Source organism: Centroberyx affinis, unplaced genomic scaffold, assembly GCF_046629955.1.
Source record: "Centroberyx affinis isolate AG114_WGS23_722 - 3 ecotype Tasmania unplaced genomic scaffold, CSIRO-AGI_Caff_v1 ptg000915l_1, whole genome shotgun sequence".
Classification (NCBI taxonomy): Eukaryota; Metazoa; Chordata; class Actinopteri; order Beryciformes; family Berycidae; genus Centroberyx; species Centroberyx affinis.
In genome coordinates, this window is record NW_027279498.1 from 396488 (window position 1) to 406653 (window position 10166).

Genomic DNA, 10166 nt, shown 5'->3' on the forward strand with positions numbered 1-10166 from the left:
CTTTCCTTAATGCGCTTTAGTGAGGCCCTCAGAGGAGAGCTTTTGTCCAGCGCTGTTACTTTGATAGACAAACACACTCGGGCTGTGTCGGCCATGTTTTACAGTCAGTGCTCTTAACCTATTTGTACGGTTTTTATTTACATGCACCAGTTAACAGCAAGTTCTCTGCCCAAGCCTCTACCTCACTTAGAAGTCTCTGTAAGACATGGGTAAAGCTTTGAGGTGAACTGCACTTGGCTAGCCAGGCGTGGAGAGGGAAAGGGAGCCTACAAAACTGCAGCAGCAAATCATTAATCCAATTTCTTGTCATTGCCAAATGCTATAACACTCTTCTGGTGAGCCGGTTGGGGTATGATCTGTGCTAGGACTTGATTTCTGCTGTATTTGTCTCATCTTTTCAGAATTTAAGTGGATTCACAGATCAGCTGTATCAGTTTAGGTCTATAGGCCGAGCCATTGATCCCCCCTGAATATTTCCCAGAAGTAACCCTTACAGATTCAACCTAAACAATAGAGTGAATTGAAATGCAAACAATTAAGGCTGTATCATTTATGAGGCTCTGGGGCTTTCATTTTAATGACGACACACAAAGGTTTAAGACTTCCATTGTCAATGTAAGCCCTTTTTACAATGCATGCCATTGCTCCACCATTTATCCAAATGGTGAGTCAATGTTTTCAGCAGTAGCTTTTGCAGGCTTATCAGGTGTAACAATGAAACAAATAAAAAATAGGTAAAGGTCTTTTAGCCTCTGGTGGTCTAACAGAAATCTTAGTTTCCATTATAATGGCTGCATCCACATTGTGCCATGCTCTTTTCTTTGAGATAGCCTATCTACTGTATCAAGAAATGATGCATTTGCTGTGTTTGACAGCAAAAATATAGGATCTTGTCTGGTACACTATCATGAATGTTGTTCTCAATTCAAAGACTTTCCTTAATTGACATTTTGACCCAAGCTCTCCTACTGGTCAAACATAGATATGGGGTGACTAAAAAATGGCTGAGCTCAGATAGCCTGAGCAAACAGGACCACTGATCTCTGTGATGTTTTTTGTGATAACCTCATATTAACATATGAGGACATCTGTGACAGGACTGTGTTTCTGCTGAATGTAGTACTGAATTCAAAAGAATTCAGCAAATATGCACGACAGGAGAATATAGTCAGGCCAATAGATATCAGTCACAACAAAGCCTGACAAGTAAGAGAGAGAAAAAGAGGGAGGGGTCATATCTGCCATACCCCCAAGTGGCAAATCTGTATCATTGTTATGCAGATTACTTCAGTCAAGCCTTTTGCTTGAGTTTATTTGATGTAAAGAGGAACATCATTATTTAAGCCTGTTTGCAAGCTCCTCTCCTATCAAAATGCCACGTATTACACATGTCTCGAATCTGGTTCATTTTGCCTGCTATTTCTGCAAGACTTGACCCTAATACATTTCCTGCCGGAGCGTCTCGTCTTAGCTGGCTTATAAATGATTCAGGAAATGATTGTGCTCAAAACAGAAATGACTATTGCATTCAAATAATCAGGATGGTGGATACAGGACTAGAGAGTCATCACTTCAGCTTCTTGCGTGTTTACTCCCAAAGATCTTTGAGTCACAATTGTCACAAAATAGATTGTGGGGATGAGGATTTTCCCCTCCATAGAAATAGCCCAGCACTGTACCCCCCCCCCCCTCCACCCCCCCTTGCCATCTGCCATCCCTGACCCTGTCATTCCATGGATAATGCATCTGAGTGAGCAGCGCACTGGGTGAACACAGCACCCTCAGTTTACTGTTCTCATATCACCCCATCACGTGTGAAGGAGATGGAGGAGGAGACGGAGGGCGGGCAGATGGATGAAAGGTATCCCAGGTGATGTGTACAGGCGCTCTCCTCTCCTTACAGTCACTGGAAACCAGCCTAAACACACATGCTTACACACACACACACACATACACACACGCTGATATCAATTCAGGGCTACTGCAACGACAGCCCAATGAGAGAGTGGGAGGAGGGAGAGAAGGAGGGAAGTGATAAAGAGAGAGAGGGGGTGGGAGGGTGTGTGTGTGTGTGCGTGTGTGTGTATGTGTGAGAGAGAGAGAGAAAGCGCGAGCCAGAGAAGGAGAGGGAGAAGGGGGGGATGGAAGGAGCTGTATGGGGCCATGATATTCTCTTCTCCTCCTGGATGTTGCCTTTCCTTCATGGCTTTGTCCCTGCTTTGTGCGGCCACCCTGTGTCCCCGGGAGCAGGCACCGGTACACGGACCCGTACTCAGCCGCGGAGCCGGGGATGAATCAGCCCCGACAAAGAGCCTTTGAGATGGCAGTGTGCGCTTCTGCCCGGAGGGAGGAACGCATCAGGCTTTCCCAGGCAAGCGGCAGCCTGCAGTGTGCCGTTGCTTGAGAGCCAGCCCTCCTCGCCGCTGCGTGTATGTGTGTATGAGAGAGAGCGTGCGTGTTTGTGTGTGTGTGCGAGAGAGAGAGAGAGTGTGTGTGTAAATGTGTGCGCGCGTGAGTGAGCGTGTATAATAGTGTATGTGAGTGTGTATGTGCGCACTCTTGCTCGCAATCCTTCCTGGAGGAGAGAGGCTCTCCTCTTCACTGGACGGCAAGGTAAGGGGGGGATGACTGATTCTTTTTTTTTTCCTCTCCTAACAATGATTTATCCCTCTAGAGCCCCGTTTGCTCTCTCCACAGCGAGGGGAGTGGGGCACGGGGGTAGGTGGGGGGGAGAGGCTTAGCGTCATTGATAAAGAGCAGGCTAGTGTGCGCCGTCGGTTTAGGCATCAGCGGTGGTGGAGGAAGAGGAAGGAGGAGGAGAAGCTGTGAACAGAATGCAGTAAGGCCAGGTGTTGATGTGGAGGGGGGGGATAAGGAAGACTGAGAGGATTGCTGGATGGACCGCATCTCAAAGAAGAGCCTTCACCTCCTGCTCACCCCTCCTCCTCCTCCACATCCCCTCTCTCTCGCTCTCTCTCTCTCTGTCCTCAACCTCTATAGCAAGGATGAGGATACAATAATCCTGGAATGGTGAGACTGTGTTTCTCAAGATGGATCACAATTGACAAATACAGACTGTGCCATTTCCATAGACTCTAACTGTAGGCAGTGTGAATAGAAGCTTCCTGTGTTTTTTTTTTGCCAGTGTGTATTCTGGTGTGTGTGCAGACTGACTGCTCAGGTGATCCTACCAGTCTTACCAGTCATAATGAATGGATGCCTGAGGAATCCAGTCCGCTACATACACACTTCAGTAGATGGATGCTGAAGGAGAGGAAACGCAGGAAGATGACATGTGGCACATATCTTTTTTAAATCAACATTTGCTTTCATCTCCAGCTATTTAACAGTGCCATATTTAGAAAGCTTGGTGTAGAGAGAGCTTGCATGGAAGCAGGAGACAATGACTGAACTGTATTCTGTTTGACGCTGAATTTGAGATCTGCCTCATTATATTGTTTCATATGAATATGGAACAGGATCATCTAGGCAACCCTTAGGAGAATTCAGAATCTAGTAACCAGTTCAGTATTGTAGGCTATAGATTGTTTATTTAGTAAATTAGTCTATCTGTTAGATGCTAAAAACCCTAGTGAAAATCCCTCTAAGGCCGAGGTATCTGAGTTAGTTTTAAGTCTTAGTGCAGTGCTTTTGTAATCGCCGCTACACTCATCCATATCGACAGCAACATAACATTCATGCTCTCGCCCCTCACACCCCTAACTGAGGCTGACCCCATATTTGACTCTAAGCTAAGCGTCATGTCTGCACCAGCTGTTATCCGGGCAGGTACAGTGCTAACTCCCTATCAGCGAAGCCTTGTTCTGTGACACTCTGAGTCAGCAGATCTATAGATCCAGAGGCAATCAACACAAGGGACATAGATCAGAGTTAGACAGTCAAAGCATGCTAGACGTTAACTGATCTGAACTGCATTCGCTGAATTATTCCCTTAGTGGTTTTTGATTACGGCTGTTGTGTGATTCGGAAGTCTGTGGTTTTGATGGTAATGGCATAACTAAGGCCCTAAGGCAAGTCGTATGGCACAGCTAACTCTGACCAAAAGTACCATGTGTTTGTGTCTCAGGTTACTCATTTATATTCAAGGAGAATAGGGAGGGAGAGAGTAGAGGAGGCGACAGAGAAGGTCTCTTTGGTGTGTGCATACACACACACACACACACCTGGGCATCTGTTTTGCTAAGGGTGATGTGTACACTCCTGGGTCTTCTCAAGTCATTAGTGTTTTTGGAGGCCCTCTCATGTCGCCCATCTTCCCTTCACGCTGTAGCACAGGCGCACAGTGCGGGACAAACTGGCAGCACTCTCATATGCACTGGGACACTGACAGGCAGAGAGGGGGACCACACACACACACACATACACACACATACACACACACAAACACACAGGTGTAGGTGGTAGATCATTGTCACACACCCTGCTGTGCTCTTGATGGTTTTCAGGAACGCTCGTGTCAGATTCATGTCAGCCAAGGGAGAGGACAGTGTGCATTAACAGCTTAGCGTAGCCACTGGCCATGAGACGTCAAACACTACGGATTAAAACAGGCTCGGAGTCCAAATCGGGACAGCATGCCTTGAATCCCACTCTGGGCTGAAACAGGACCCACGCTGGGTGACGGAAGAGGGCAGCTGAGTCGGCGCAGATTGATATCGAGAGGGTTCAAGGTGTTGGAGGTTAAAAATGGCTGTCGCTTTGTCCCTGGGAGAAGCATGCTGAGGCCGGGGCTAAAAAAAATATAAATCAAAGCTTTTATAAGGACATGCGTGTACAGTAAAGCTTGCACTGAGGCCCACCGCATCAATAAATTAGACCCAAGAGAGAAGTGTTCGGCTGGTACCATTGGTCCAGCCTGATCATACGTCTCTATCAGCAGAGCGTCAAATTGTTCAAAGCACTTGTGAGAGCCAAGAGCATCTTTAATTAAACAGAGTGTGGGTCAGTGCTGCATTTCCTTATGCTCTCCTGCCTTTGGCCCTGGGTAATACGTACGGTTGAACACTAAGTGAACAAGCCTGTGTCCTGGGTTAGGAGCAGTGCGCTGGATGAGTGTGTGCTATTCTTGTGATGTGTCAGCATCAACAGAACAGCCCATAAAAGCCTTGGGACCTGAGAAGTGTTGCTTTTACAATGTCATTATGTTAAGGTGTTTGGAGTGGATAGAGAGCACGGCTTTTACTGAGCATTATTGCGTTAGTCCGAGCTGCAGGGGAAAACAAACTAGTTTCCTTGTCCATTTACTCGTCCCGGAGAATCAGCGGCAATATGATGGGAGACAGAATGATGTATGTTCTCTGTCAGCGCAGCGGCCCTGTCCTCAAATCCCCCCTTATTGCGGCTTGTTTACTGCAGACACAGCCGCCCAAGATGATGGAGAAAAGAGGTCGAGTCTCTAGAATTTAGAGGGCTGACAGCCACAACAGTGTGCCACTAGATAAGGGAATGTGACAAAGAAAGCATGAGAAACATTCATTGTCAAGGCACTGACAGCTCTCGCTCTATGTCCATCTATTCAACACATTTTTATTCTCTCCTATTCCTTCTATGCCCTCTCTTTCTCCACCCCCCCGTCTCTCTCTTCTCCTTCCTCCTCTCTCATCTTCTGTTATCTCTTTCAGTCACTGTCTCTACCCTGCTTTCCTTCGCCCCTCTTTCTCTCCTCGTCTTGGTCTCTCATTTCTTGTTTCCTCCTGTCAACATTAACACAGGAGCGATGTGTGCTCACGCTCTGCTGTCTGCCCTTGAAGAACCGACATGGACATCGGATTTTACTATTCACTTCCAATCCTGCGGCCTTTTTCCTACCCATTCAGAGCAGAAGAACATGACGGGAAAGCTCTTTGATTGTTTACTTTCTCAGGGTCTCAGCGGCCCTGATGCCCCGTGTCTCCAAACCATTGCTGACTTACTTCACACAGAGGTTTGAGTGAAAGTCTTGGAGATGCACATGATGTACCGCTGCAAGTTACGTGACATTTGAAATACCCCAAGAGAGATGTCACTGTCAATGAACTCTCTGTGTGAACGTGGGTCATCCCTGCTTAATGTCCAATTTTACAGTCTGTAATGTCATAACGAAAGGCAGAATATGGACATAATCAGGGTATGTTATTATATGCTATTGGCCTCTAACAGAGTTATCATCTGGCTGTCATCTTTCACACACTTTCCTTGCTCCAACTTCCTTTGGCACTTTGTCCCATTTCAGTGCCACCCAGACTTTGCTGTTCATAAAGTATTTACTGAAACTAGTTCATAACATTCACTGCACGCGCCCTTGGGTATGCTCTACATACTGTAGCTTCCCCACTCCCGAGCACAGCTTTTATCAGAGATACAAATTCATCGAGAAGGTTTGAGGATGTTGCTGTTTGACCACTTCAAAGATATCAACCAGCAGCAGCGGAGAAACCGACACCACACATCTCCTGCACTATTCTCTCCGCTCCCGATCCTCCTTTGGATGTGAATCGCTCCTTTCTTTTCATGCGCCTTTCTGCGTTGTGAATGATTTTCTTTCACAACGTTTGATTTTCACAAAGGCCCCCCCGACCCCGCTTGCAACCACTGTCGCGTGCGATAAGTGACTTTGCAGAGGTGCTGGGTGCGTGCCGCTCCCTCAAATTACTTGTATTCTAAGTGCTTTGTCGTGCATGATACATCAGACCACTTGCATGAAATATGTATGGAAGCAACGCGCTATTCCGTGTCATTGGATATAGCTTATTACATCACTTGTCTTCTCCTATTGACAATCCTTCCATGTCTGCAGAGGTGAATTCAAAGAGAAAGCAGACATGTCCAGTGATGGAAGAACTGCATCAACTTAAATCATAAACACTGCTATTGTACTGTCCGGTCACGTCCAGCGCTTGTGTACCTTTTTCATGCCCTCAGATGGTGTGAGTGTGTGTCTCTGTGTGTGTGTGTGTGTGTTCACAAAGCACAATGAAGAGATGACCCACTCCCACCCCCCCCCCCCTTGAGAGGCAAGGCAGTCTCATTACACTCAAAGGGCAAAACGGTCATCATAATGAAGCTGATAGAGGAGCAATCTCTAAGCCCTCACCACCGCACTGCAGAGTCCAAAAACAGCAGTTAAGACCTTGATGCAATCTATGCCACTATGAAAGAGATGTAGCCCCTGTAATTCAGCATAGCTGGATTATGCTTATTCGTGCATTGACAAACACAAAAAGAGGATTACCTCATATCCGTCTCCCACCCTCACCTCACTATTTGACACGAATCTTGTACAAAATAAACACGCGTCTGGTGCGAGGGAGGGGGGATATGTTGTGTCCTAAAATTAGATCAGTGAAGGACTGAACACCATACTAATCCTGCGAGCACAGGTACCTGCACACTCTCTACATTTCTGCATGCTTGCCAACAAAAAAAGATAGAGGAGAAATCAGGGCAAATAGGAAAAAAAAAAAAATCATTCAGCAGAGCTCGGAGCACTAACATCCAGCAAATCCAATATCTCTCTTATCTCTCGATCCCCTCCCACTCACCCAGAACTCCTGCTCGGGGTGATTTGAACATGAGAGGGAGGCGAGCGCACCCTCTCCTCTTCTGTCATGTCGTCTGTGGGAAACATATGGATCGACCGGTTCCGTACCTGCGTGGCGTGAGAGGCCTGGCCCGCTCTGCCAGGTGAAGCTGCATCCAATGGGGGGTGAAGGCTGCGTTTGGATCTTTAGAGTGGGAATGTATGGGTAGGATGAAGCGGTGACTCTCTGCAGAGGGATTAACATTTGGAGAAACTGGATGTTATTTGCATTTTATTCATAATTTGCAGGCTGTATATTTGACTTGACAGGTTTCTGTGTCCATGGGCTTTTCAGTGAAATTTTATTTATCCTGCGCACATTTGTGGAGATGGAAATAACGAATGTATAGCACAATTGCAGAATGACCTCATCCTCTTTGGCTTTTGATATCCTTGACAGCAGCTGGCCGAGTTTTGCTTCAGCACTTTGATAGATTCAAGACAAGCCACTGAGGCATAGGGTCAAGTCCCTGCAGTTTAGAGGGATGTGACCAGAAAGCGTGATTATGCACAGTGCAAGTTCAGCTCTGTGCATATACATTATCCAATGGGGCTTAGAAATCAATAGCATATTGTTATCAAGACAGTCATAAGCTTGGCGGATTCGGAGAGGTCAATATAAGGCCAGATGCATGTGATTAAAGCTTGTAAATCAATAATTGCATCTACTTTTCAATTCATTTCGCCCGGGCATGAATCAACATAGTGTGTGTGTGTGTTTCTACTTGCTTCTAATAACACGGTGCTTAGTTTGTATTTCCAGAGTCTTCAGAGAGGAACAGTGGTCTAGAATGAATAATGAATACTGAGATATGTTCTGTTCTCTGCTGTTTTGAACTGATGAAGCTTGATAAAGTACTACACAAAGCAGCCATCCTATTTGTGATGGTATCACCCTATTATCACTGGCAGTGGAGGACTGTAGCAGTTTGCATTTCACTCATGAGTAAATATTGATTGATCTGCTTGTACAGGATACACAAGCGCTATGTGTAAATATTTGTTCGGGCAATGCCAACATCTGCAGTCCAACAGCTATCTAAGCACAGTGAAAAATGAGAAGAGCCCGGCGGTCTGCTCTTCCCTGTCTGTTTTTCTCAGGCGTCCCTTATTCAAAAAGCAGCTACAAACGGTGGTTAAAAGCATTTCTGTGTCTTTAGAAGGGGAACTGTGTCCCCGTGCCTCCACTACATCCAGGTTTGACTTACTACCCCAACTCGTCGCACCCCTGCCTCCTGAGAGCCCTCGCACCATAATGTCCCTGTCACATGGAATTAAAGTCCTTCCCAGCACCACATTATGTACATAGGGAGAGCACAGAGTGATGCGCTTATGCAACACTTAGCATATTAGCCTCGTGATTGAATTATCCTTGGAGGGGGACAAGTCTGTCCAAGCAGTGGTTCTCCCCCCACCCCCATTTCCTCTTCTCTCCCCCCGTCTTTAATGAGGCAGGTTTAGCTGATGTGACCAGTGTGGCTGACCTCCGTTACCCTCTGATGATGTGGCGTGGTTAGTCACCGATACAGCTCATAACAGGCGTCGTTGATGCCGATTAGAGCCGTGCTGGTCTGAGGGCGGAGGTGGGGAGAGGAGAGGCTGCCAGCGTGATTGCCTGCTGAGCAGCGGACGCCTGCGAAACTCATTTCCTCAACTCCCACCATTTCACAGTGCATGATGGGAGATTCTATCTGATCTTCTGAGGGCACCTTGTAGTTCTCTGCGTTGGTCACATAATGTGATACATGAAGTTCTTTACAGCAGGCTTTTGCATGTCAGTTTGTTATATTCGTTGCATTCTGCTGAAATAAAAATGTTGGTAATTAATTATATATGTTTTCTCTGTGCTGTGAATAGCAGCCAGCATGCCCTCAATACCATGAGCTGCATGAAATAGTAATAATACTAGACTTAAATGTGAGTGATTATCTCCCAGTACAGCTGTGCAGCAGAGGAAATTAGATGTAATGTATTTAATTATTTTCCTACTCTTGAATGGGAAAAAAACTGAACATACCATCAACCTCAGTTAGTGGCTTGTCAAACATAGGGCAATCCATCGGGGGATTAAGTGGTTCCTCTCTCTGCAATCAAGGGCATGCAAGCTATTTAATTAGGATGGGATATGAAAGGGTTATGAAGGGGTTATGAAGGATAGCCTGCCTTAGCTTATTTGTGTTTGTATTTATGTGTGTGTGTGTGTGTGTGTGTGTGTGTGTGTGTGTGTGTGTGTGTGTGTGTGTGTGTGTGTGTGTGTGTGTGTGTGTGTGTGTGTGTGTGTGTGCGTGCGTGTGTGTGTGTTGTACTCCCACTAATGCACTGAAAGCCTGTGGGCACTGGCCAGGCCGGCCGCATGCTCATCAGTAAAAGGGCACAGAGAATGAATAAACCTTAATTGACCAGATATCCTTCATTACACATGTGCTTACAAATCCATCCACTCTCCTTGGAGCTTGTCTCAGAGGCACAAACTGGTGACAACCAACAAGGCAGCCTGGAACATGCACATCCAAGACATGGAACAGCTTTTAGATGAACAGTTTGAATATTTTTCCCCTCTTGGCAGAATATACCTGAAAGTAGGCCT